Source organism: Labrus mixtus, chromosome 22 (assembly GCF_963584025.1).
Source record: "Labrus mixtus chromosome 22, fLabMix1.1, whole genome shotgun sequence".
NCBI classification, from domain to species: Eukaryota; Metazoa; Chordata; class Actinopteri; order Labriformes; family Labridae; genus Labrus; species Labrus mixtus.
In genome coordinates this window covers 1,903,136-1,925,001 of record NC_083633.1, presented here as the reverse complement: position 1 = coordinate 1,925,001, position 21,866 = coordinate 1,903,136, and the positions used below count along the sequence as shown (strand labels likewise).

Below are 21,866 nucleotides of genomic sequence, written 5' to 3'. Positions count from 1 at the left end.
TCGTCAATCAACTTTGTTTCAGATTCAGCAGCCCTTGCTCTGATCAATGTGAAATCCCAGTCACGGCACATCTGCCTTACAGAACGGCTGTGGGCCAATAAAAGGCCCCAATCTTCTCCTGTCTTCTGGTTCACTTCAGTCTGCTGCAGATAAATCTGGTGGTTGAGGGTTTGAAGTCATTTTTCAGAGCTTGACGTAAGGCATGTGTCTTAAAGGTGCTTCGATCAAAGGGTTTGCTCTTCCGTTTTTAGTGATCGTCACTGAAAAGCAACGCTCGCTTGCCGGGGCCATGGGCGAGGAGGACTGTATGGGGAATGTGATGCCGGCCTTAGCCTATCAGGGGCATCGCTTCTCGGCCTTTTGGCTAAGATCAAGTGTAGTATCTGTTCTTATCAGTTTAATATCTGATACGTCCCCTACCCGGGGACCATATATTAAATTGATTTTTGGACTTGGGAGATGGAACAGGGGCTTGCTCCGTCCACTCCACGCATCGACCCGGTATTGCAGTACCTCCGGGAACGGTGCACCCTCCTCTCTTCAATGTTTAAAATAATCCTTTCTTTCCGCTGCGTTTAAGAGAAATGTGTGTGTGAGTCTGGCCTGGCTTTGTCACTGCGTTGACATGCTGCCGGGACTCAAGCTTTTTGAAATGAACTGGAATTTTAGTCAGGTTGGGGGTTATTTGTGTGCCAGTTCCCCCATTTGCCACTCTGTGTATGCTATTGCTGTAGTAGCACACAGACACACAATAACATATCAACAGTTATTGTTGCAAAGTGTTTCTGGCCTAGCTGCTGCTTCGACTGTTCTTTTGTTGGCGGTAAAAAAAAACACACACACACACACACACACACTGGCGGTAGCTATCGGTCGGCTTTGATGTGGAAGTGTGGCACTTCCTGTTAGAATGGTGAGCCTTATTTCTCCACTTGAATGTAGAAAGACAAGCCCTACCGGGCCTCAACACAAAACTTTCCTCTGTGTTGAGGACAAGTAGAAGGGACACCCAGTGCAGAAAACTCTGATTTCGGTGGTTTGCATGTTGTTGGGACCGTCAGTGAGGGCGATGGTCCTGTGAAGGACTCCTTTTGCCCTGAGCCATACAACTCATACTTACCTGGCAGGGGAGATACCATGATCAAGAAGGTGGTTCACCCATGGCGAGGCCTGGCCATTGCACTCCGGCGGGGCTGACCTATGCGAATTCCCCAAATGTGGGAATCTCGACTGCATAATTTGTGGTAGTGGGGGACTGCGTTCGCGCTCTCCACTGATGGATTGTCAAAAGTAATAAGGGGGAAACAGATAGGGAGACGCTGCCTTCCAACCTGGCTGTAGCGACAGACAGACGACAAGAATTTCAAAGGTGGCTTAAAGCTATGCACAGCCAGTTTCTTTGCTAGTGCTAGATCACAATATCGCTCGTCAATCAACTTTGTTTCAGATTCAGCAGCCCTTGCTCTGATCAATGTGAAATCCCAGTCACGGCACATCTGCCTTACAGAACGGCTGTGGGCCAATAAAAGGCCCCAATCTTCTCCTGTCTTCTGGTTCACTTCAGTCTGCTGCAGATAAATCTGGTGGTTGAGGGTTTGAAGTCATTTTTCAGAGCTTGACGTAAGGCATGTGTCTTAAAGGTGCTTCGATCAAAGGGTTTGCTCTTCCGTTTTTAGTGATCGTCACTGAAAAGCAACGCTCGCTTGCCGGGGCCATGGGCGAGGAGGACTGTATGGGGAATGTGATGCCGGCCTTAGCCTATCAGGGGCATCGCTTCTCGGCCTTTTGGCTAAGATCAAGTGTAGTATCTGTTCTTATCAGTTTAATATCTGATACGTCCCCTACCCGGGGACCATATATTAAATTGATTTTTGGACTTGGGAGATGGAACAGGGGCTTGCTCCGTCCACTCCACGCATCGACCCGGTATTGCAGTACCTCCGGGAACGGTGCACCCTCCTCTCTTCAATGTTTAAAATAATCCTTTCTTTCCGCTGCGTTTAAGAGAAATGTGTGTGTGAGTCTGGCCTGGCTTTGTCACTGCGTTGACATGCTGCCGGGACTCAAGCTTTTTGAAATGAACTGGAATTTTAGTCAGGTTGGGGGTTATTTGTGTGCCAGTTCCCCCATTTGCCACTCTGTGTATGCTATTGCTGTAGTAGCACACAGACACACAATAACATATCAACAGTTATTGTTGCAAAGTGTTTCTGGCCTAGCTGCTGCTTCGACTGTTCTTTTGTTGGCGGTAAAAAAAAACACACACACACACACACACACACTGGCGGTAGCTATCGGTCGGCTTTGATGTGGAAGTGTGGCACTTCCTGTTAGAATGGTGAGCCTTATTTCTCCACTTGAATGTAGAAAGACAAGCCCTACCGGGCCTCAACACAAAACTTTCCTCTGTGTTGAGGACAAGTAGAAGGGACACCCAGTGCAGAAAACTCTGATTTCGGTGGTTTGCATGTTGTTGGGACCGTCAGTGAGGGCGATGGTCCTGTGAAGGACTCCTTTTGCCCTGAGCCATACAACTCATACTTACCTGGCAGGGGAGATACCATGATCAAGAAGGTGGTTCACCCATGGCGAGGCCTGGCCATTGCACTCCGGCGGGGCTGACCTATGCGAATTCCCCAAATGTGGGAATCTCGACTGCATAATTTGTGGTAGTGGGGGACTGCGTTCGCGCTCTCCACTGATGGATTGTCAAAAGTAATAAGGGGGAAACAGATAGGGAGACGCTGCCTTCCAACCTGGCTGTAGCGACAGACAGACGACAAGAATTTCAAAGGTGGCTTAAAGCTATGCACAGCCAGTTTCTTTGCTAGTGCTAGATCACAATATCGCTCGTCAATCAACTTTGTTTCAGATTCAGCAGCCCTTGCTCTGATCAATGTGAAATCCCAGTCACGGCACATCTGCCTTACAGAACGGCTGTGGGCCAATAAAAGGCCCCAATCTTCTCCTGTCTTCTGGTTCACTTCAGTCTGCTGCAGATAAATCTGGTGGTTGAGGGTTTGAAGTCATTTTTCAGAGCTTGACGTAAGGCATGTGTCTTAAAGGTGCTTCGATCAAAGGGTTTGCTCTTCCGTTTTTAGCGATCGTCACTGAAAAGCAACGCTCGCTTGCCGGGGCCATGGGCGAGGAGGACTGTATGGGGAATGTGATGCCGGCCTTAGCCTATCAGGGGCATCGCTTCTCGGCCTTTTGGCTAAGATCAAGTGTAGTATCTGTTCTTATCAGTTTAATATCTGATACGTCCCCTACCCGGGGACCATATATTAAATTGATTTTTGGACTTGGGAGATGGAACAGGGGCTTGCTCCGTCCACTCCACGCATCGACCCGGTATTGCAGTACCTCCGGGAACGGTGCACCCTCCTCTCTTCAGTGTTTAAAATAATCCTTTCTTTCCGCTGCGTTTAAGAGAAATGTGTGTGTGAGTCTGGCCTGGCTTTGTCACTGCGTTGACATGCTGCCGGGACTCAAGCTTTTTGAAATGAACTGGAATTTTAGTCAGGTTGGGGGTTATTTGTGTGCCAGTTCCCCCATTTGCCACTCTGTGTATGCTATTGCTGTAGTAGCACACAGACACACAATAACATATCAACAGTTATTGTTGCAAAGTGTTTCTGGCCTAGCTGCTGCTTCGACTGTTCTTTTGTTGGCGGTAAAAAAACACACACACACTGGCGGTAGCTATCGGTCGGCTTTGATGTGGAAGTGTGGCACTTCCTGTTAGAATGGTGAGCCTTATTTCTCCACTTGAATGTAGAAAGACAAGCCCTACCGGGCCTCAACACAAAACTTTCCTCTGTGTTGAGGACAAGTAGAAGGGACACCCAGTGCAGAAAACTCTGATTTCGGTGGTTTGCATGTTGTTGGGACCGTCAGTGAGGGCGATGGTCCTGTGAAGGACTCCTTTTGCCCTGAGCCGTACAACTCATACTTACCTGGCAGGGGAGATACCATGATCAAGAAGGTGGTTCACCCATGGCGAGGCCTGGCCATTGCACTCCGGCGGGGCTGACCTATGCGAATTCCCCAAATGTGGGAATCTCGACTGCATAATTTGTGGTAGTGGGGGACTGCGTTCGCGCTCTCCCCTGATGGATTGTCAAAAGTATTAAGGGGGAAACAGATAGGGAGACGCTGCCTTCCAACCTGGCTGTAGTGACAGACAGACGACAAAAATTTCAAAGGTGGCTTAAAGCTATGCACAGCCAGTTTCTTCGCTAGTGCTAGATCACAATATCGCTCGTCAATCAACTTTGTTTCAGATTCAGCAGCCCTTGCTCTGATCAATGTGAAATCCCAGTCACGGCACATCTGCCTTACAGAACGGCTGTGGGCCAATAAAAGGCCCCAATCTTCTCCTGTCTTCTGGTTCACTTCAGTCTGCTGCAGATAAATCTGGTGGTTGAGGGTTTGAAGTCATTTTTCAGAGCTTGACGTAAGGCATGTGTCTTAAAGGTGCTTCGATCAAAGGGTTTGCTCTTCCGTTTTTAGCGATCGTCACTGAAAAGCAACGCTCGCTTGCCGGGGCCATGGGCGAGGAGGACTGTATGGGGAATGTGATGCCGGCCTTAGCCTATCAGGGGCATCGCTTCTCGGCCTTTTGGCTAAGATCAAGTGTAGTATCTGTTCTTATCAGTTTAATATCTGATACGTCCCCTACCCGGGGACCATATATTAAATTGATTTTTGGACTTGGGAGATGGAACAGGGGCTTGCTCCGTCCACTCCACGCATCGACCCGGTATTGCAGTACCTCCGGGAACGGTGCACCCTCCTCTCTTCAGTGTTTAAAATAATCCTTTCTTTCCGCTGCGTTTAAGAGAAATGTGTGTGTGAGTCTGGCCTGGCTTTGTCACTGCGTTGACATGCTGCCGGGACTCAAGCTTTTTGAAATGAACTGGAATTTTAGTCAGGTTGGGGGTTATTTGTGTGCCAGTTCCCCCATTTGCCACTCTGTGTATGCTATTGCTGTAGTAGCACACAGACACACAATAACATATCAACAGTTATTGTTGCAAAGTGTTTCTGGCCTAGCTGCTGCTTCGACTGTTCTTTTGTTGGCGGTAAAAAAACACACACACACACACTGGCGGTAGCTATCGGTCGGCTTTGATGTGGAAGTGTGGCACTTCCTGTTAGAATGGTGAGCCTTATTTCTCCACTTGAATGTAGAAAGACAAGCCCTACCGGGCCTCAACACAAAACTTTCCTCTGTGTTGAGGACAAGTAGAAGGGACACCCAGTGCAGAAAACTCTGATTTCGGTGGTTTGCATGTTGTTGGGACCGTCAGTGAGGGCGATGGTCCTGTGAAGGACTCCTTTTGCCCTGAGCCGCACAACTCATACTTACCTGGCAGGGGAGATACCATGATCAAGAAGGTGGTTCACCCATGGCGAGGCCTGGCCATTGCACTCCGGCGGGGCTGACCTATGCGAATTCCCCAAATGTGGGAATCTCGACTGCATAATTTGTGGTAGTGGGGGACTGCGTTCGCGCTCTCCCCTGATGGATTGTCAAAAGTAATAAGGGGGAAACAGATAGGGACACGCTGCCTTCCAACCTGGCTGTAGCGACAGACAGACGACAAGAATTTCAAAGGTGGCTTAAAGCTATGCACAGCCAGTTTCTTTGCTAGTGCTAGATCACAATATCGCTCGTCAATCAACTTTGTTTCAGATTCAGCAGCCCTTGCTCTGATCAATGTGAAATCCCAGTCACGGCACATCTGCCTTACAGAACGGCTGTGGGCCAATAAAAGGCCCCAATCTTCTCCTGTCTTTTGGTTCACTTCAGTCTGCTGCAGATAAATCTGGTGGTTGAGGGTTTGAAGTCATTTTTCAGAGCTTGACGTAAGGCATGTGTCTTAAAGGTGCTTCGATCAAAGGGTTTGCTCTTCCGTTTTAGCGATCGTCACTGAAAAGCAACGCTCGCTTACCGGGGCCATGGGCGAGGAGGACTGTATGGGGAATGTGATGCCGGCCTTAGCCTGTCAGGGGCATCGCTTCTCGGCCTTTTGGCTAAGATCAAGTGTAGTATCTGTTCTTATCAGTTTAATATCTGATACGTCCCCTACCCGGGGACCATATATTAAATTGATTTTTGGACTTGGGAGATGGAACAGGGGCTTGCTCCGTCCACTCCACGCATCGACCCGGTATTGCAGTACCTCCGGGAACGGTGCACCCTCCTCTCTTCAGTGTTTAAAATAATCCTTTCTTTCCGCTGCGTTTAAGAGAAATGTGTGTGTGAGTCTGGCCTGGCTTTGTCACTGCGTTGACATGCTGCCGGGACTCAAGCTTTTTGAAATGAACTGGAATTTTAGTCAGGTTGGGGGTTATTTGTGTGCCAGTTCCCCCATTTGCCACTCTGTGTATGCTATTGCTGTAGTAGCACACAGACACACAATAACATATCAACAGTTATTGTTGCAAAGTGTTTCTGGCCTAGCTGCTGCTTCGACTGTTCTTTTGTTGGCGGTAAAAAAACACACACACACACACACACACTGGCGGTAACTATCGGTCGGCTTTGATGTGGAAGTGTGGCACTTCCTGTTAGAATGGTGAGCCTTATTTCTCCACTTGAATGTAGAAAGACAAGCCCTACCGGGCCTCAACACAAAACTTTCTTCTGTGTTGAGGACAAGTAGAAGGGACACCCAGTGCAGAAAACTCTGATTTCGGTGGTTTGCATGTTGTTGGGACCGTCAGTGAGGGCGATGGTCCTGTGAAGGACTCCTTTTGCCCTGAGCCGTACAACTCATACTTACCTGGCAGGGGAGATACCATGATCAAGAAGGTGGTTCACCCATGGCGAGGCTTGGCCATTGCACTCCGGCGGGGCTGACCTATGCGAATTCCCCAAATGTGGGAATCTCGACTGCATAATTTGTGGTAGTGGGGGACTGCGTTCGCGCTCTCCCCTGATGGATTGTCAAAAGTAATAAGGGGGAAACAGATAGGGACACGCTGCCTTCCAACCTGGCTGTAGCGACAGACAGACGACAAGAATTTCAAAGGTGGCTTAAAGCTATGCACAGCCAGTTTCTTTGCTAGTGCTAGATCACAATATCGCTCGTCAATCAAATTTGTTTCAGATTCAGCAGCCCTTGCTCTGATCAATGTGAAATCCCAGTCACGGCACATCTGCCTTACAGAACGGCTGTGGGCCAATAAAAGGCCCCAATCTTCTCCTGTCTTTTGGTTCACTTCAGTCTGCTGCAGATAAATCTGGTGGTTGAGGGTTTGAAGTCATTTTTCAGAGCTTGACGTAAGGCATGTGTCTTAAAGGTGCTTCGATCAAAGGGTTTGCTCTTCCGTTTTACCGATCGTCACTGAAAAGCAACGCTCGCTTGCCGGGGCCATGGGCGAGGAGGACTGTATGGGGAATGTGATGCCGGCCTTAGCCTATCAGGGGCATCGCTTCTCGGCCTTTTGGCTAAGATCAAGTGTAGTATCTGTTCTTATCAGTTTAATATCTGATACGTCCCCTACCCGGGGACCATATATTAAATTGATTTTTGGACTTGGGAGATGGAACAGGGGCTTGCTCCGTCCACTCCACGCATCGACCCGGTATTGCAGTACCTCCGGGAACGGTGCACCCTCCTCTCTTCAGTGTTTAAAATAATCCTTTCTTTCCGCTGCGTTTAAGAGAAATGTGTGTGTGAGTCTGGCCTGGCTTTGTCACTGCGTTGACATGCTGCCGGGACTCAAGCTTTTTGAAATGAACTGGAATTTTAGTCAGGTTGGGGGTTATTTGTGTGCCAGTTCCCCCATTTGCCACTCTGTGTATGCTATTGCTGTAGTAGCACACAGACACACAATAACATATCAACAGTTATTGTTGCAAAGTGTTTCTGGCCTAGCTGCTGCTTCGACTGTTCTTTTGTTGGCGGTAAAAAAACACACACACACACACACACACACACTGGCGGTAGCTATCGGTCGGCTTTGATGTGGAAGTGTGGCACTTCCTGTTAGAATGGTGAGCCTTATTTCTCCACTTGAATGTAGAAAGACAAGCCCTACCGGGCCTCAACACAAAACTTTCCTCTGTGTTGAGGACAAGTAGAAGGGACACCCAGTGCAGAAAACTCTGATTTCGGTGGTTTGCATGTTGTTGGGTCCTGTGAAGGACTCCTTTTGCCCTGAGCCGTACAACTCATACTTACCTGGCAGGGGAGATACCATGATCAAGAAGGTGGTTCACCCATGGCGAGGCCTGGCCATTGCACACCGGCGGGGCTGACCTATGCGAATTCCCCAAATGTGGGAATCTCGACTGCATAATTTGTGGTAGTGGGGGACTGCGTTCGCGCTCTCCCCTGATGGATTGTCAAAAGTAATAAGGGGGAAACAGATAGGGAGACGCTGCCTTCCAACCTGGCTGTAGCGACAGACAGACGACAAGAATTTCAAAGGTGGCTTAAAGCTATGCACAGCCAGTTTCTTTGCTAGTGCTAGATCACAATATCGCTCGTCAATCAAATTTGTTTCAGATTCAGCAGCCCTTGCTCTGATCAATGTGAAATCCCAGTCACGGCACATCTGCCTTACAGAACGGCTGTGGGCCAATAAAAGGCCCCAATCTTCTCCTGTCTTCTGGTTCACTTCAGTCTGCTGCAGATAAATCTGGTGGTTGAGGGTTTGAAGTCATTTTTCAGAGCTTGACGTAAGGCATGTGTCTTAAAGGTGCTTCGATCAAAGGGTTTGCTCTTCCGTTTTTAGCGATCGTCACTGAAAAGCAACGCTCGCTTGCCGGGGCCATGGGCGAGGAGGACTGTATGGGGAATGTAATGCCGGCCTTAGCCTATCAGGGGCATCGCTTCTCGGCCTTTTGGCTAAGATCAAGTGTAGTATCTGTTCTTATCAGTTTAATATCTGATACGTCCCCTACCCGGGGACCATATATTAAATTGATTTTTGGACTTGGGAGATGGAACAGGGGCTTGCTCCGTCCACTCCACGCATCGACCCAGTATTGCAGTACCTCCGGGAACGGTGCACCCTCTTCTCTTCAGTGTTTAAAATAATCCTTTCTTTCCGCTGCGTTTAAGAGAAATGTGTGTGTGAGTCTGGCCTGGCTTTGTCACTGCGTTGACATGCTGCCGGGACTCAAGCTTTTTGAAATGAACTGGAATTTTAGTCAGGTTGGGGGTTATTTGTGTGCCAGTTCCCCCATTTGCCACTCTGTGTATGCTATTGCTGTAGTAGCACACAGACACACAATAACATATCAACAGTTATTGTTGCAAAGTGTTTCTGGCCTAGCTGCTGCTTCGACTGTTCTTTTGTTGGCGGTAAAAAAACACACACACACACACACACACTGGCGGTAGCTATCGGTCGGCTTTGATGTGGAAGTGTGGCACTTCCTGTTAGAATGGTGAGCCTTATTTCTCCACTTGAATGTAGAAAGACAAGCCCTACCGGGCCTCAACACAAAACTTTCCTCTGTGTTGAGGACAAGTAGAAGGGACACCCAGTGCAGAAAACTCTGATTTCGGTGGTTTGCATGTTGTTGGGACCGTCAGTGAGGGCGATGGTCCTGTGAAGGACTCCTTTTGCCCTGAGCCGTACAACTCATACTTACCTGGCAGGGGAGATACCATGATCAAGAAGGTGGTTCACCCATGGCGAGGCCTGGCCATTGCACTCCGGCGGGGCTGACCTATGCGAATTCCCCAAATGTGGGAATCTCGACTGCATAATTTGTGGTAGTGGGGGACTGCGTTCGCGCTCTCCCCTGATGGATTGTCAAAAGTAATAAGGGGGAAACAGATAGGGACACGCTGCCTTCCAACCTGGCTGTAGCGACAGACAGACGACAAGAATTTCAAAGGTGGCTTAAAGCTATGCACAGCCAGTTTCTTTGCTAGTGCTAGATCACAATATCGCTCGTCAATCAACTTTGTTTCAGATTCAGCAGCCCTTGCTCTGATCAATGTGAAATCCCAGTCACGGCACATCTGCCTTACAGAACGGCTGTGGGCCAATAAAAGGCCCCAATCTTCTCCTGTCTTCTGGTTCACTTCAGTCTGCTGCAGATAAATCTGGTGGTTGAGGGTTTGAAGTCATTTTTCAGAGCTTGACGTAAGGCATGTGTCTTAAAGGTGCTTCGATCAAAGGGTTTGCTCTTCCGTTTTTAGCGATCGTCACTGAAAAGCAACGCTCGCTTGCCGGGGCCATGGGCGAGGAGGACTGTATGGGGAATGTGATGCCGGCCTTAGCCTATCAGGGGCATCGCTTCTCGGCCTTTTGGCTAAGATCAAGTGTAGTATCTGTTCTTATCAGTTTAATATCTGATACGTCCCCTACCCGGGGACCATATATTAAATTGATTTTTGGACTTGGGAGATGGAACAGTGGCTTGCTCCGTCCACTCCACGCATCGACCCGGTATTGCAGTACCTCCGGGAACGGTGCACCCTCCTCTCTTCAGTGTTTAAAATAATCCTTTCTTTCCGCTGCGTTTAAGAGAAATGTGTGTGTGAGTCTGGCCTGGCTTTGTCACTGCGTTGACATGCTGCCGGGACTCAAGCTTTTTGAAATGAACTGGAATTTTAGTCAGGTTGGGGGTTATTTGTGTGCCAGTTCCCCCATTTGCCACTCTGTGTATGCTATTGCTGTAGTAGCACACAGACACACAATAACATATCAACAGTTATTGTTGCAAAGTGTTTCTGGCCTAGCTGCTGCTTCGACTGTTCTTTTGTTGGCGGTAAAAAAACACACACACACACACTGGCGGTAGCTATCGGTCGGCTTTGATGTGGAAGTGTGGCACTTCCTGTTAGAATGGTGAGCCTTATTTCTCCACTTGAATGTAGAAAGACAAGCCCTACCGGGCCTCAACACAAAACTTTCCTCTGTGTTGAGGACAAGTAGAAGGGACACCCAGTGCAGAAAACTCTGATTTCGGTGGTTTGCATGTTGTTGGGACCGTCAGTGAGGGCGATGGTCCTGTGAAGGACTCCTTTTGCCCTGAGCCGTACAAGTCATACTTACCTGGCAGGGGAGATACCATGATCAAGAAGGTGGTTCACCCATGGCGAGGCCTGGCCATTGCACTCCGGCGGGGCTGACCTATGCGAATTCCCCAAATGTGGGAATCTCGACTGCATAATTTGTGGTAGTGGGGGACTGCGTTCGCGCTCTCCCCTGATGGATTGTCAAAAGTAATAAGGGGGAAACAGATAGGGAGACGCTGCCTTCCAACCTGGCTGTAGCGACAGACAGACGACAAGAATTTCAAAGGTGGCTTAAAGCTATGCACAGCCAGTTTCTTTGCTAGTGCTAGATCACAATATCGCTCGTCAATCAAATTTGTTTCAGATTCAGCAGCCCTTGCTCTGATCAATGTGAAATCCCAGTCACGGCACATCTGCCTTACAGAACGGCTGTGGGCCAATAAAAGGCCCCAATCTTCTCCTGTCTTCTGGTTCACTTCAGTCTGCTGCAGATAAATCTGGTGGTTGAGGGTTTGAAGTCATTTTTCAGAGCTTGACGTAAGGCATGTGTCTTAAAGGTGCTTCGATCAAAGGGTTTGCTCTTCCGTTTTTAGCGATCGTCACTGAAAAGCAACGCTCGCTTGCCGGGGCCATGGGCGAGGAGGACTGTATGGGGAATGTGATGCCGGCCTTAGCCTATCAGGGGCATCGCTTCTCGGCCTTTTGGCTAAGATCAAGTGTAGTATCTGTTCTTATCAGTTTAATATCTGATACGTCCCCTACCCGGGGACCATATATTAAATTGATTTTTGGACTTGGGAGATGGAACAGGGGCTTGCTCCGTCCACTCCACGCATCGACCCGGTATTGCAGTACCTCCGGGAACGGTGCACCCTCCTCTCTTCAATGTTTAAAATAATCCTTTCTTTCCGCTGCGTTTAAGAGAAATGTGTGTGTGAGTCTGGCCTGGCTTTGTCACTGCGTTGACATGCTGCCGGGACTCAAGCTTTTTGAAATGAACTGGAATTTTAGTCAGGTTGGGGGTTATTTGTGTGCCAGTTCCCCCATTTGCCACTCTGTGTATGCTATTGCTGTAGTAGCACACAGACACACAATAACATATCAACAGTTATTGTTGCAAAGTGTTTCTGGCCTAGCTGCTGCTTCGACTGTTCTTTTGTTGGCGGTAAAAAAACACACACACACACACACACACACACTGGCGGTAGCTATCGGTCGGCTTTGATGTGGAAGTGTGGCACTTCCTGTTAGAATGGTGAGCCTTATTTCTCCACTTGAATGTAGAAAGACAAGCCCTACCGGGCCTCAACACAAAACTTTCCTCTGTGTTGAGGACAAGTAGAAGGGACACCCAGTGCAGAAAACTCTGATTTCGGTGGTTTGCATGTTGTTGGGACCGTCAGTGAGGGCGATGGTCCTGTGAAGGACTCCTTTTGCCCTGAGCCATACAACTCATACTTACCTGGCAGGGGAGATACCATGATCAAGAAGGTGGTTCACCCATGGCGAGGCCTGGCCATTGCACTCCGGCGGGGCTGACCTATGCGAATTCCCCAAATGTGGGAATCTCGACTGCATAATTTGTGGTAGTGGGGGACTGCGTTCGCGCTCTCCACTGATGGATTGTCAAAAGTAATAAGGGGGAAACAGATAGGGAGACGCTGCCTTCCAACCTGGCTGTAGCGACAGACAGACGACAAGAATTTCAAAGGTGGCTTAAAGCTATGCACAGCCAGTTTCTTTGCTAGTGCTAGATCACAATATCGCTCGTCAATCAACTTTGTTTCAGATTCAGCAGCCCTTGCTCTGATCAATGTGAAATCCCAGTCACGGCACATCTGCCTTACAGAACGGCTGTGGGCCAATAAAAGGCCCCAATCTTCTCCTGTCTTCTGGTTCACTTCAGTCTGCTGCAGATAAATCTGGTGGTTGAGGGTTTGAAGTCATTTTTCAGAGCTTGACGTAAGGCATGTGTCTTAAAGGTGCTTCGATCAAAGGGTTTGCTCTTCCGTTTTTAGCGATCGTCACTGAAAAGCAACGCTCGCTTGCCGGGGCCATGGGCGAGGAGGACTGTATGGGGAATGTGATGCCGGCCTTAGCCTATCAGGGGCATCGCTTCTCGGCCTTTTGGCTAAGATCAAGTGTAGTATCTGTTCTTATCAGTTTAATATCTGATACGTCCCCTACCCGGGGACCATATATTAAATTGATTTTTGGACTTGGGAGATGGAACAGGGGCTTGCTCCGTCCACTCCACGCATCGACCCGGTATTGCAGTACCTCCGGGAACGGTGCACCCTCCTCTCTTCAGTGTTTAAAATAATCCTTTCTTTCCGCTGCGTTTAAGAGAAATGTGTGTGTGAGTCTGGCCTGGCTTTGTCACTGCGTTGACATGCTGCCGGGACTCAAGCTTTTTGAAATGAACTGGAATTTTAGTCAGGTTGGGGGTTATTTGTGTGCCAGTTCCCCCATTTGCCACTCTGTGTATGCTATTGCTGTAGTAGCACACAGACACACAATAACATATCAACAGTTATTGTTGCAAAGTGTTTCTGGCCTAGCTGCTGCTTCGACTGTTCTTTTGTTGGCGGTAAAAAAACACACACACACTGGCGGTAGCTATCGGTCGGCTTTGATGTGGAAGTGTGGCACTTCCTGTTAGAATGGTGAGCCTTATTTCTCCACTTGAATGTAGAAAGACAAGCCCTACCGGGCCTCAACACAAAACTTTCCTCTGTGTTGAGGACAAGTAGAAGGGACACCCAGTGCAGAAAACTCTGATTTCGGTGGTTTGCATGTTGTTGGGACCGTCAGTGAGGGCGATGGTCCTGTGAAGGACTCCTTTTGCCCTGAGCCGTACAACTCATACTTACCTGGCAGGGGAGATACCATGATCAAGAAGGTGGTTCACCCATGGCGAGGCCTGGCCATTGCACTCCGGCGGGGCTGACCTATGCGAATTCCCCAAATGTGGGAATCTCGACTGCATAATTTGTGGTAGTGGGGGACTGCGTTCGCGCTCTCCCCTGATGGATTGTCAAAAGTATTAAGGGGGAAACAGATAGGGAGACGCTGCCTTCCAACCTGGCTGTAGTGACAGACAGACGACAAAAATTTCAAAGGTGGCTTAAAGCTATGCACAGCCAGTTTCTTCGCTAGTGCTAGATCACAATATCGCTCGTCAATCAACTTTGTTTCAGATTCAGCAGCCCTTGCTCTGATCAATGTGAAATCCCAGTCACGGCACATCTGCCTTACAGAACGGCTGTGGGCCAATAAAAGGCCCCAATCTTCTCCTGTCTTCTGGTTCACTTCAGTCTGCTGCAGATAAATCTGGTGGTTGAGGGTTTGAAGTCATTTTTCAGAGCTTGACGTAAGGCATGTGTCTTAAAGGTGCTTCGATCAAAGGGTTTGCTCTTCCGTTTTTAGCGATCGTCACTGAAAAGCAACGCTCGCTTGCCGGGGCCATGGGCGAGGAGGACTGTATGGGGAATGTGATGCCGGCCTTAGCCTATCAGGGGCATCGCTTCTCGGCCTTTTGGCTAAGATCAAGTGTAGTATCTGTTCTTATCAGTTTAATATCTGATACGTCCCCTACCCGGGGACCATATATTAAATTGATTTTTGGACTTGGGAGATGGAACAGGGGCTTGCTCCGTCCACTCCACGCATCGACCCGGTATTGCAGTACCTCCGGGAACGGTGCACCCTCCTCTCTTCAGTGTTTAAAATAATCCTTTCTTTCCGCTGCGTTTAAGAGAAATGTGTGTGTGAGTCTGGCCTGGCTTTGTCACTGCGTTGACATGCTGCCGGGACTCAAGCTTTTTGAAATGAACTGGAATTTTAGTCAGGTTGGGGGTTATTTGTGTGCCAGTTCCCCCATTTGCCACTCTGTGTATGCTATTGCTGTAGTAGCACACAGACACACAATAACATATCAACAGTTATTGTTGCAAAGTGTTTCTGGCCTAGCTGCTGCTTCGACTGTTCTTTTGTTGGCGGTAAAAAAACACACACACACACACACACACACACTGGCGGTAGCTATCGGTCGGCTTTGATGTGGAAGTGTGGCACTTCCTGTTAGAATGGTGAGCCTTATTTCTCCACTTGAATGTAGAAAGACAAGCCCTACCGGGCCTCAACACAAAACTTTCCTCTGTGTTGAGGACAAGTAGAAGGGACACCCAGTGCAGAAAACTCTGATTTCGGTGGTTTGCATGTTGTTGGGTCCTGTGAAGGACTCCTTTTGCCCTGAGCCGTACAACTCATACTTACCTGGCAGGGGAGATACCATGATCAAGAAGGTGGTTCACCCATGGCGAGGCCTGGCCATTGCACACCGGCGGGGCTGACCTATGCGAATTCCCCAAATGTGGGAATCTCGACTGCATAATTTGTGGTAGTGGGGGACTGCGTTCGCGCTCTCCCCTGATGGATTGTCAAAAGTAATAAGGGGGAAACAGATAGGGAGACGCTGCCTTCCAACCTGGCTGTAGCGACAGACAGACGACAAGAATTTCAAAGGTGGCTTAAAGCTATGCACAGCCAGTTTCTTTGCTAGTGCTAGATCACAATATCGCTCGTCAATCAAATTTGTTTCAGATTCAGCAGCCCTTGCTCTGATCAATGTGAAATCCCAGTCACGGCACATCTGCCTTACAGAACGGCTGTGGGCCAATAAAAGGCCCCAATCTTCTCCTGTCTTCTGGTTCACTTCAGTCTGCTGCAGATAAATCTGGTGGTTGAGGGTTTGAAGTCATTTTTCAGAGCTTGACGTAAGGCATGTGTCTTAAAGGTGCTTCGATCAAAGGGTTTGCTCTTCCGTTTTTAGCGATCGTCACTGAAAAGCAACGCTCGCTTGCCGGGGCCATGGGCGAGGAGGACTGTATGGGGAATGTAATGCCGGCCTTAGCCTATCAGGGGCATCGCTTCTCGGCCTTTTGGCTAAGATCAAGTGTAGTATCTGTTCTTATCAGTTTAATATCTGATACGTCCCCTACCCGGGGACCATATATTAAATTGATTTTTGGACTTGGGAGATGGAACAGGGGCTTGCTCCGTCCACTCCACGCATCGACCCAGTATTGCAGTACCTCCGGGAACGGTGCACCCTCTTCTCTTCAGTGTTTAAAATAATCCTTTCTTTCCGCTGCGTTTAAGAGAAATGTGTGTGTGAGTCTGGCCTGGCTTTGTCACTGCGTTGACATGCTGCCGGGACTCAAGCTTTTTGAAATGAACTGGAATTTTAGTCAGGTTGGGGGTTATTTGTGTGCCAGTTCCCCCATTTGCCACTCTGTGTATGCTATTGCTGTAGTAGCACACAGACACACAATAACATATCAACAGTTATTGTTGCAAAGTGTTTCTGGCCTAGCTGCTGCTTCGACTGTTCTTTTGTTGGCGGTAAAAAAACACACACACACACACACACACTGGCGGTAGCTATCGGTCGGCTTTGATGTGGAAGTGTGGCACTTCCTGTTAGAATGGTGAGCCTTATTTCTCCACTTGAATGTAGAAAGACAAGCCCTACCGGGCCTCAACACAAAACTTTCCTCTGTGTTGAGGACAAGTAGAAGGGACACCCAGTGCAGAAAACTCTGATTTCGGTGGTTTGCATGTTGTTGGGTCCTGTGAAGGACTCCTTTTGCCCTGAGCCGTACAACTCATACTTACCTGGCAGGGGAGATACCATGATCAAGAAGGTGGTTCACCCATGGCGAGGCCTGGCCATTGCACACCGGCGGGGCTGACCTATGCGAATTCCCCAAATGTGGGAATCTCGACTGCATAATTTGTGGTAGTGGGGGACTGCGTTCGCGCTCTCCCCTGATGGATTGTCAAAAGTAATAAGGGGGAAACAGATAGGGAGACGCTGCCTTCCAACCTGGCTGTAGCGACAGACAGACGACAAGAATTTCAAAGGTGGCTTAAAGCTATGCACAGCCAGTTTCTTTGCTAGTGCTAGATCACAATATCGCTCGTCAATCAAATTTGTTTCAGATTCAGCAGCCCTTGCTCTGATCAATGTGAAATCCCAGTCACGGCACATCTGCCTTACAGAACGGCTGTGGGCCAATAAAAGGCCCCAATCTTCTCCTGTCTTCTGGTTCACTTCAGTCTGCTGCAGATAAATCTGGTGGTTGAGGGTTTGAAGTCATTTTTCAGAGCTTGACGTAAGGCATGTGTCTTAAAGGTGCTTCGATCAAAGGGTTTGCTCTTCCGTTTTTAGCGATCGTCACTGAAAAGCAACGCTCGCTTGCCGGGGCCATGGGCGAGGAGGACTGTATGGGGAATGTGATGCCTGCCTTAGCCTATCAGGGGCATCGCTTCTCGGCCTTTTGGCTAAGATCAAGTGTAGTATCTGTTCTTATCAGTTTAATATCTGATACGTCCCCTACCCGGGGACCATATATTAAATTGATTTTTGGACTTGGGAGATGGAACAGGGGCTTGCTCCGTCCACTCCACGCATCGACCCGGTATTGCAGTACCTCCGGGAACGGTGCACCCTCCTCTCTTCAGTGTTTAAAATAATCCTTTCTTTCCGCTGCGTTTAAGAGAAATGTGTGTGTGAGTCTGGCCTGGCTTTGTCACTGCGTTGACATGCTGCCGGGACTCAAGCTTTTTGAAATGAACTGGAATTTTAGTCAGGTTGGGGGTTATTTGTGTGCCAGTTCCCCCATTTGCCACTCTGTGTATGCTATTGCTGTAGTAGCACACAGACACACAATAACATATCAACAGTTATTGTTGCAAAGTGTTTCTGGCCTAGCTGCTGCTTCGACTGTTCTTTTGTTGGCGGTAAAAAAACACACACACACACACTGGCGGTAGCTATCGGTCGGCTTTGATGTGGAAGTGTGGCACTTCCTGTTAGAATGGTGAGCCTTATTTCTCCACTTGAATGTAGAAAGACAAGCCCTACCGGGCCTCAACACAAAACTTTCCTCTGTGTTGAGGACAAGTAGAAGGGACACCCAGTGCAGAAAACTCTGATTTCGGTGGTTTGCATGTTGTTGGGTCCTGTGAAGGACTCCTTTTGCCCTGAGCCGTACAACTCATACTTACCTGGCAGGGGAGATACCATGATCAAGAAGGTGGTTCACCCATGGCGAGGCCTGGCCATTGCACACCGGCGGGGCTGACCTATGCGAATTCCCCAAATGTGGGAATCTCGACTGCATAATTTGTGGTAGTGGGGGACTGCGTTCGCGCTCTCCCCTGATGGATTGTCAAAAGTAATAAGGGGGAAACAGATAGGGAGACGCTGCCTTCCAACCTGGCTGTAGCGACAGACAGACGACAAGAATTTCAAAGGTGGCTTAAAGCTATGCACAGCCAGTTTCTTTGCTAGTGCTAGATCACAATATCGCTCGTCAATCAAATTTGTTTCAGATTCAGCAGCCCTTGCTCTGATCAATGTGAAATCCCAGTCACGGCACATCTGCCTTACAGAACGGCTGTGGGCCAATAAAAGGCCCCAATCTTCTCCTGTCTTCTGGTTCACTTCAGTCTGCTGCAGATAAATCTGGTGGTTGAGGGTTTGAAGTCATTTTTCAGAGCTTGACGTAAGGCATGTGTCTTAAAGGTGCTTCGATCAAAGGGTTTGCTCTTCCGTTTTTAGCGATCGTCACTGAAAAGCAACGCTCGCTTGCCGGGGCCATGGGCGAGGAGGACTGTATGGGGAATGTAATGCCGGCCTTAGCCTATCAGGGGCATCGCTTCTCGGCCTTTTGGCTAAGATCAAGTGTAGTATCTGTTCTTATCAGTTTAATATCTGATACGTCCCCTACCCGGGGACCATATATTAAATTGATTTTTGGACTTGGGAGATGGAACAGGGGCTTGCTCCGTCCACTCCACGCATCGACCCAGTATTGCAGTACCTCCGGGAACGGTGCACCCTCTTCTCTTCAGTGTTTAAAATAATCCTTTCTTTCCGCTGCGTTTAAGAGAAATGTGTGTGTGAGTCTGGCCTGGCTTTGTCACTGCGTTGACATGCTGCCGGGACTCAAGCTTTTTGAAATGAACTGGAATTTTAGTCAGGTTGGGGGTTATTTGTGTGCCAGTTCCCCCATTTGCCACTCTGTGTATGCTATTGCTGTAGTAGCACACAGACACACAATAACATATCAACAGTTATTGTTGCAAAGTGTTTCTGGCCTAGCTGCTGCTTCGACTGTTCTTTTGTTGGCGGTAAAAAAACACACACACACACACACACACTGGCGGTAGCTATCGGTCGGCTTTGATGTGGAAGTGTGGCACTTCCTGTTAGAATGGTGAGCCTTATTTCTCCACTTGAATGTAGAAAGACAAGCCCTACCGGGCCTCAACACAAAACTTTCCTCTGTGTTGAGGACAAGTAGAAGGGACACCCAGTGCAGAAAACTCTGATTTCGGTGGTTTGCATGTTGTTGGGACCGTCAGTGAGGGCGATGGTCCTGTGAAGGACTCCTTTTGCCCTGAGCCGTACAACTCATACTTACCTGGCAGGGGAGATACCATGATCAAGAAGGTGGTTCACCCATGGCGAGGCCTGGCCATTGCACTCCGGCGGGGCTGACCTATGCGAATTCCCCAAATGTGGGAATCTCGACTGCATAATTTGTGGTAGTGGGGGACTGCGTTCGCGCTCTCCCCTGATGGATTGTCAAAAGTAATAAGGGGGAAACAGATAGGGACACGCTGCCTTCCAACCTGGCTGTAGCGACAGACAGACGACAAGAATTTCAAAGGTGGCTTAAAGCTATGCACAGCCAGTTTCTTTGCTAGTGCTAGATCACAATATCGCTCGTCAATCAACTTTGTTTCAGATTCAGCAGCCCTTGCTCTGATCAATGTGAAATCCCAGTCACGGCACATCTGCCTTACAGAACGGCTGTGGGCCAATAAAAGGCCCCAATCTTCTCCTGTCTTCTGGTTCACTTCAGTCTGCTGCAGATAAATCTGGTGGTTGAGGGTTTGAAGTCATTTTTCAGAGCTTGACGTAAGGCATGTGTCTTAAAGGTGCTTCGATCAAAGGGTTTGCTCTTCCGTTTTTAGCGATCGTCACTGAAAAGCAACGCTCGCTTGCCGGGGCCATGGGCGAGGAGGACTGTATGGGGAATGTGATGCCGGCCTTAGCCTATCAGGGGCATCGCTTCTCGGCCTTTTGGCTAAGATCAAGTGTAGTATCTGTTCTTATCAGTTTAATATCTGATACGTCCCCTACCCGGGGACCATATATTAAATTGATTTTTGGACTTGGGAGATGGAACAGTGGCTTGCTCCGTCCACTCCACGCATCGACCCGGTATTGCAGTACCTCCGGGAACGGTGCACCCTCCTCTCTTCAGTGTTTAAAATAATCCTTTCTTTCCGCTGCGTTTAAGAGAAATGTGTGTGTGAGTCTGGCCTGGCTTTGTCACTGCGTTGACATGCTGCCGGGACTCAAGCTTTTTGAAATGAACTGGAATTTTAGTCAGGTTGGGGGTTATTTGTGTGCCAGTTCCCCCATTTGCCACTCTGTGTATGCTATTGCTGTAGTAGCACACAGACACACAATAACATATCAACAGTTATTGTTGCAAAGTGTTTCTGGCCTAGCTGCTGCTTCGACTGTTCTTTTGTTGGCGGTAAAAAAACACACACACACACACTGGCGGTAGCTATCGGTCGGCTTTGATGTGGAAGTGTGGCACTTCCTGTTAGAATGGTGAGCCTTATTTCTCCACTTGAATGTAGAAAGACAAGCCCTACCGGGCCTCAACACAAAACTTTCCTCTGTGTTGAGGACAAGTAGAAGGGACACCCAGTGCAGAAAACTCTGATTTCGGTGGTTTGCATGTTGTTGGGACCGTCAGTGAGGGCGATGGTCCTGTGAAGGACTCCTTTTGCCCTGAGCCGTACAAGTCATACTTACCTGGCAGGGGAGATACCATGATCAAGAAGGTGGTTCACCCATGGCGAGGCCTGGCCATTGCACTCCGGCGGGGCTGACCTATGCGAATTCCCCAAATGTGGGAATCTCGACTGCATAATTTGTGGTAGTGGGGGACTGCGTTCGCGCTCTCCCCTGATGGATTGTCAAAAGTAATAAGGGGGAAACAGATAGGGAGACGCTGCCTTCCAACCTGGCTGTAGCGACAGACAGACGACAAGAATTTCAAAGGTGGCTTAAAGCTATGCACAGCCAGTTTCTTTGCTAGTGCTAGATCACAATATCGCTCGTCAATCAAATTTGTTTCAGATTCAGCAGCCCTTGCTCTGATCAATGTGAAATCCCAGTCACGGCACATCTGCCTTACAGAACGGCTGTGGGCCAATAAAAGGCCCCAATCTTCTCCTGTCTTCTGGTTCACTTCAGTCTGCTGCAGATAAATCTGGTGGTTGAGGGTTTGAAGTCATTTTTCAGAGCTTGACGTAAGGCATGTGTCTTAAAGGTGCTTCGATCAAAGGGTTTGCTCTTCCGTTTTTAGCGATCGTCACTGAAAAGCAACGCTCGCTTGCCGGGGCCATGGGCGAGGAGGACTGTATGGGGAATGTGATGCCGGCCTTAGCCTATCAGGGGCATCGCTTCTCGGCCTTTTGGCTAAGATCAAGTGTAGTATCTGTTCTTATCAGTTTAATATCTGATACGTCCCCTACCCGGGGACCATATATTAAATTGATTTTTGGACTTGGGAGATGGAACAGGGGCTTGCTCCGTCCACTCCACGCATCGACCCGGTATTGCAGTACCTCCGGGAACGGTGCACCCTCCTCTCTTCAATGTTTAAAATAATCCTTTCTTTCCGCTGCGTTTAAGAGAAATGTGTGTGTGAGTCTGGCCTGGCTTTGTCACTGCGTTGACATGCTGCCGGGACTCAAGCTTTTTGAAATGAA

The 21,866-nt window shown here is 48.7% G+C and overlaps 31 non-coding genes across 31 annotated transcripts; all 31 read left to right on the top strand.

The window, feature by feature from the left end:
* Window positions 1–344: 344 nt before the first annotated feature.
* Window positions 345–535, top strand: LOC132957466 (U2 spliceosomal RNA). The gene has a single exon (XR_009666670.1). It is a non-coding gene; the product is annotated as a U2 spliceosomal RNA (small nuclear RNA).
* A 577-nt stretch (window positions 536–1,112) lies between these two features.
* Window positions 1,113–1,276, top strand: LOC132957264 (U1 spliceosomal RNA). The gene has a single exon (XR_009666476.1). It is a non-coding gene; the product is annotated as a U1 spliceosomal RNA (small nuclear RNA).
* A 493-nt stretch (window positions 1,277–1,769) lies between these two features.
* LOC132957465 (U2 spliceosomal RNA) lies at window positions 1,770–1,960 on the top strand. Its single transcript, XR_009666669.1, has one exon. It is a non-coding gene; the product is annotated as a U2 spliceosomal RNA (small nuclear RNA).
* A 577-nt stretch (window positions 1,961–2,537) lies between these two features.
* Window positions 2,538–2,701, top strand: LOC132957263 (U1 spliceosomal RNA). The gene has a single exon (XR_009666475.1). It is a non-coding gene; the product is annotated as a U1 spliceosomal RNA (small nuclear RNA).
* A 493-nt stretch (window positions 2,702–3,194) lies between these two features.
* On the top strand, window positions 3,195–3,385 carry LOC132957464 (U2 spliceosomal RNA). The gene has a single exon (XR_009666668.1). It is a non-coding gene; the product is annotated as a U2 spliceosomal RNA (small nuclear RNA).
* Window positions 3,386–3,948: 563 nt separating this feature from the next.
* On the top strand, window positions 3,949–4,112 carry LOC132957122 (U1 spliceosomal RNA). The gene has a single exon (XR_009666340.1). It is a non-coding gene; the product is annotated as a U1 spliceosomal RNA (small nuclear RNA).
* A 493-nt stretch (window positions 4,113–4,605) lies between these two features.
* Window positions 4,606–4,796, top strand: LOC132957463 (U2 spliceosomal RNA). Its single transcript, XR_009666667.1, has one exon. It is a non-coding gene; the product is annotated as a U2 spliceosomal RNA (small nuclear RNA).
* A 567-nt stretch (window positions 4,797–5,363) lies between these two features.
* On the top strand, window positions 5,364–5,527 carry LOC132957121 (U1 spliceosomal RNA). The gene has a single exon (XR_009666339.1). It is a non-coding gene; the product is annotated as a U1 spliceosomal RNA (small nuclear RNA).
* A 492-nt stretch (window positions 5,528–6,019) lies between these two features.
* Window positions 6,020–6,210, top strand: LOC132957461 (U2 spliceosomal RNA). The gene has a single exon (XR_009666665.1). It is a non-coding gene; the product is annotated as a U2 spliceosomal RNA (small nuclear RNA).
* Window positions 6,211–6,783: 573 nt separating this feature from the next.
* LOC132957081 (U1 spliceosomal RNA) lies at window positions 6,784–6,947 on the top strand. The gene has a single exon (XR_009666301.1). It is a non-coding gene; the product is annotated as a U1 spliceosomal RNA (small nuclear RNA).
* Window positions 6,948–7,439: 492 nt separating this feature from the next.
* On the top strand, window positions 7,440–7,630 carry LOC132957460 (U2 spliceosomal RNA). The gene has a single exon (XR_009666664.1). It is a non-coding gene; the product is annotated as a U2 spliceosomal RNA (small nuclear RNA).
* Window positions 7,631–8,187: 557 nt separating this feature from the next.
* On the top strand, window positions 8,188–8,351 carry LOC132957171 (U1 spliceosomal RNA). The gene has a single exon (XR_009666387.1). It is a non-coding gene; the product is annotated as a U1 spliceosomal RNA (small nuclear RNA).
* Window positions 8,352–8,844: 493 nt separating this feature from the next.
* Window positions 8,845–9,035, top strand: LOC132956912 (U2 spliceosomal RNA). The gene has a single exon (XR_009666165.1). It is a non-coding gene; the product is annotated as a U2 spliceosomal RNA (small nuclear RNA).
* Window positions 9,036–9,608: 573 nt separating this feature from the next.
* On the top strand, window positions 9,609–9,772 carry LOC132957120 (U1 spliceosomal RNA). The gene has a single exon (XR_009666338.1). It is a non-coding gene; the product is annotated as a U1 spliceosomal RNA (small nuclear RNA).
* Window positions 9,773–10,265: 493 nt separating this feature from the next.
* LOC132956905 (U2 spliceosomal RNA) lies at window positions 10,266–10,456 on the top strand. The gene has a single exon (XR_009666158.1). It is a non-coding gene; the product is annotated as a U2 spliceosomal RNA (small nuclear RNA).
* A 567-nt stretch (window positions 10,457–11,023) lies between these two features.
* Window positions 11,024–11,187, top strand: LOC132957119 (U1 spliceosomal RNA). Its single transcript, XR_009666337.1, has one exon. It is a non-coding gene; the product is annotated as a U1 spliceosomal RNA (small nuclear RNA).
* Window positions 11,188–11,680: 493 nt separating this feature from the next.
* Window positions 11,681–11,871, top strand: LOC132957459 (U2 spliceosomal RNA). The gene has a single exon (XR_009666663.1). It is a non-coding gene; the product is annotated as a U2 spliceosomal RNA (small nuclear RNA).
* A 577-nt stretch (window positions 11,872–12,448) lies between these two features.
* On the top strand, window positions 12,449–12,612 carry LOC132957262 (U1 spliceosomal RNA). The gene has a single exon (XR_009666474.1). It is a non-coding gene; the product is annotated as a U1 spliceosomal RNA (small nuclear RNA).
* A 493-nt stretch (window positions 12,613–13,105) lies between these two features.
* On the top strand, window positions 13,106–13,296 carry LOC132957458 (U2 spliceosomal RNA). The gene has a single exon (XR_009666662.1). It is a non-coding gene; the product is annotated as a U2 spliceosomal RNA (small nuclear RNA).
* Window positions 13,297–13,859: 563 nt separating this feature from the next.
* On the top strand, window positions 13,860–14,023 carry LOC132957118 (U1 spliceosomal RNA). Its single transcript, XR_009666336.1, has one exon. It is a non-coding gene; the product is annotated as a U1 spliceosomal RNA (small nuclear RNA).
* A 493-nt stretch (window positions 14,024–14,516) lies between these two features.
* Window positions 14,517–14,707, top strand: LOC132957457 (U2 spliceosomal RNA). The gene has a single exon (XR_009666661.1). It is a non-coding gene; the product is annotated as a U2 spliceosomal RNA (small nuclear RNA).
* Window positions 14,708–15,264: 557 nt separating this feature from the next.
* LOC132957170 (U1 spliceosomal RNA) lies at window positions 15,265–15,428 on the top strand. The gene has a single exon (XR_009666386.1). It is a non-coding gene; the product is annotated as a U1 spliceosomal RNA (small nuclear RNA).
* Window positions 15,429–15,921: 493 nt separating this feature from the next.
* LOC132956911 (U2 spliceosomal RNA) lies at window positions 15,922–16,112 on the top strand. The gene has a single exon (XR_009666164.1). It is a non-coding gene; the product is annotated as a U2 spliceosomal RNA (small nuclear RNA).
* Window positions 16,113–16,665: 553 nt separating this feature from the next.
* LOC132957169 (U1 spliceosomal RNA) lies at window positions 16,666–16,829 on the top strand. The gene has a single exon (XR_009666385.1). It is a non-coding gene; the product is annotated as a U1 spliceosomal RNA (small nuclear RNA).
* A 493-nt stretch (window positions 16,830–17,322) lies between these two features.
* LOC132957456 (U2 spliceosomal RNA) lies at window positions 17,323–17,513 on the top strand. Its single transcript, XR_009666660.1, has one exon. It is a non-coding gene; the product is annotated as a U2 spliceosomal RNA (small nuclear RNA).
* A 547-nt stretch (window positions 17,514–18,060) lies between these two features.
* LOC132957168 (U1 spliceosomal RNA) lies at window positions 18,061–18,224 on the top strand. The gene has a single exon (XR_009666384.1). It is a non-coding gene; the product is annotated as a U1 spliceosomal RNA (small nuclear RNA).
* A 493-nt stretch (window positions 18,225–18,717) lies between these two features.
* LOC132956910 (U2 spliceosomal RNA) lies at window positions 18,718–18,908 on the top strand. The gene has a single exon (XR_009666163.1). It is a non-coding gene; the product is annotated as a U2 spliceosomal RNA (small nuclear RNA).
* A 573-nt stretch (window positions 18,909–19,481) lies between these two features.
* Window positions 19,482–19,645, top strand: LOC132957116 (U1 spliceosomal RNA). Its single transcript, XR_009666334.1, has one exon. It is a non-coding gene; the product is annotated as a U1 spliceosomal RNA (small nuclear RNA).
* A 493-nt stretch (window positions 19,646–20,138) lies between these two features.
* Window positions 20,139–20,329, top strand: LOC132956904 (U2 spliceosomal RNA). The gene has a single exon (XR_009666157.1). It is a non-coding gene; the product is annotated as a U2 spliceosomal RNA (small nuclear RNA).
* A 567-nt stretch (window positions 20,330–20,896) lies between these two features.
* LOC132957115 (U1 spliceosomal RNA) lies at window positions 20,897–21,060 on the top strand. Its single transcript, XR_009666333.1, has one exon. It is a non-coding gene; the product is annotated as a U1 spliceosomal RNA (small nuclear RNA).
* A 493-nt stretch (window positions 21,061–21,553) lies between these two features.
* Window positions 21,554–21,744, top strand: LOC132957455 (U2 spliceosomal RNA). Its single transcript, XR_009666659.1, has one exon. It is a non-coding gene; the product is annotated as a U2 spliceosomal RNA (small nuclear RNA).
* The last annotated feature ends 122 nt before the right edge of the window (window positions 21,745–21,866 follow it).